We start from the raw sequence: 2,890 nt of genomic DNA on the forward strand, positions 1-2,890 counted from the left end.
TTGAGAGCAATATATCGCCACTTTTCTCTTATACAGTGGATCAATCTCAGAACAAGAGCATAACCTCTTAGAGAGATATTTTGTCACTTTTCCCTTATATAGTGGGTCTTTCTTGGAACCAGAGCACAACCTCTTAAAGCGAGATGTTTCCACTTTTATTTTATACAGTGGGTCAATTTTGGAACTAGAGTAAAGCCTCTTAGAGTGAGATGTCGCCACTTTTCTTCTATATAGTGAGTCATTCTCAGAACTAGAGCATATCCTCTTAGAGAGAGATGCTACCACTTTTCTTTTATACTGTGGGTCATTATTGAAACCAGACCATAGCCTCTTAGAGTGAGATGTTGCCATTTTTCTTTTATACAGTGGGTCATTCTCGAAACCAAAGCACAACCTCTTAGAGTGAGATGTCATCACTTTTCCCTTATATAGTGGGTCATTATCAAAACAAGAGCATAGCCTCTTAGAGAAAGATGTCACTACTTTTATTTTATACAATGGGTTATTCTTGGAACCAGAGGGAAACCTCTTAGAGAGAGATGTCACCACTTTCTTGACATTTGTACTATACATTTTATATAGGTTGTAGCATACTCAGGTATAGACTCCTATGAGGTGTTTCGAACCTCGCTTGCACACACATGTACGAGCTTGAGTGGAACTAATAGTGTTCTCACCCTCCTCCATTACATGGAGCACCTAGACAAAATCTAGGGGATATTTTTACATGTTCTCTTTCCTCCATGGATCACCTAATTCTAGGGGTGAGATGTTCATGGTTCCTATGTGCAGGAAAAGTGGTGCGATGAAACATAAAATATGAGTTCAAGACAAGTCCACACACCAATGGGACTCTTCGTGCAAGTTATGGATCTATATGGAATAGCTCAACTTCCCAAGGGATGTTCCATTGTTCTCTATCTCACAAGACCCCTCAAGCTAATGCCTTTTCTCGTAGATCACCGAGCAAAGTGACCTAGGGATGTTTGATCAATCTACCATGAATGCAATCCTAAATGTGCATGATATTAAAAAACATGAATTAAACTAGCACGTATATGATGATAAGATGAAAGGATTAGTAAAATAACTATCCTAACATGATATACTATCTTAATATGATTATTTATGATAATAGAAATGCCTCTAAAATGTTTATTAGATTATTTATATTCAAAGAGAGACTAAAGGCTTGATAAAATGACTAGATATACCTAGTAAAATTCCTATAAGTGTGATGCTAAAAACTTGGATCTTAAAATGGAGGAATGAGAGCTCTATTTATAGGGAAAATAGGGTAGTGGATGGTTAAGATTAGATAATCTTAACAAGGGTTAGGATTGAAAGTTAATCAATCCATGTTCACAATTGTCACCAATGAAATGGTGACAAATGTTTACATAAGATTGATTGAGAGGAGATGTAAGAAGCATTAAATGCTTGACAAGACCTCATGGTTACCTTAGGAGGTAAGAGCTAAGGTTAGGTTAGGATTACCCATTGGATAAAGCTTTTTCCAAAAGGATAAACTCTTGTGAAAGGGTTAAATGAATAACCATGGTCAAAGCAATGAATGCTTGATGAGACCCCTGGGTTAGATGAAGGTTGAGCTAGGGGAAAACTCTCTAATCATGCAAGAGGGTTGAGTCAACCATTAATGGTTTGGAAGAATTTCAAGGTTAACTTGTTGAAGACATAAAGCCTTAAATAGTTTTCAAAGACTTTGAGGGTTTGAGAAGTGACTTCCCTTTGTTTAGGGATGTGAAAATATTTAGTAGATGTGTTAGGCTAATTTAGAAGTGATTAGAAAAATGTAGAAGAGGGTTTAGAGAGGCAAGTGGTGGATGTAGGAGAATGCAAGTGGATGGAGGGTGATATGATAGATATACATGTGATGGATGATATGATGAATGTGATTAGATGATGATGATGACATGTATCTTGAAAATGAGATTTATGATAATGAAACTAAATGCAAATTTACATGATATGCAACTAATTGATCATCCTCATTCTGTCGTTTGTCATTCCTGTATAGTCACATGTTTTTTCTTTCTGTGTGTTTATCATCATTGAGCTATTGATATGTTGAAAATTTATACAAATATAATGGTATGATTTTACCATAATGACCTGAGAAAAATTTACATGGATTTTGATATTGTAAGATGGCACAAGCATTGAGGTATAATTTAACCAAGATGACTTGAGTGTTGCTTGCATATAAATAGACAAGATTGAACCATTTGTATGCGCAAAGTGGAACAATATCTTCAGTGATATGTTGTGAATTATGTCACAAGACAAGTAATTGCACAATACAAGTGATTGCCTCATAGACAGAAAACTAAAAAGAAAATCAGAGTCCCTAACCACTTTCTCTAGCTCGATTCATCATTGAAAAAATTTAGGGGATCTAATAATTCAAAAGGTTTAAGTGCAAAAATAGTCAAAAACTTCATGCAAGTTGTAAACAATTTATACTTCAAAAAATCATCCATCATGTGTGTTGAAGTTATTAATCGGATCATTGTTTTGCTTTCTTAGTTGTTTGAGATTTATCTTGATAGGATTCGCTTGATGTGCGGTGATTCTTGTTTGCTTGCAGTCAGATGAATGTTGCCCCTAGTTATAGATACCGATCGATGTGTATATGTACAATGTTTACCAAACCATGGTGGGATATAATGAACTGATATTCAGATAGGCAAGGACAATAACTATGCTAAGTATGTCCAGGATAATGTTGTTTATAAAGTGTTGGGTGATGGCTAGTGGTTTTGACTCTGGTTACAAAAGATATGAGTAATGATAGATAGAGGAGTTGGTCCCTCACAAGTAGCACCTATTGCCAGGTTTTCACCATTTGTTTTTATTGCACCTTTTTTTT

This window comes from Cryptomeria japonica, chromosome 11, assembly GCF_030272615.1.
Source record: "Cryptomeria japonica chromosome 11, Sugi_1.0, whole genome shotgun sequence".
Lineage (NCBI taxonomy): Eukaryota > Viridiplantae > Streptophyta > Pinopsida > Cupressales > Cupressaceae > Cryptomeria > Cryptomeria japonica.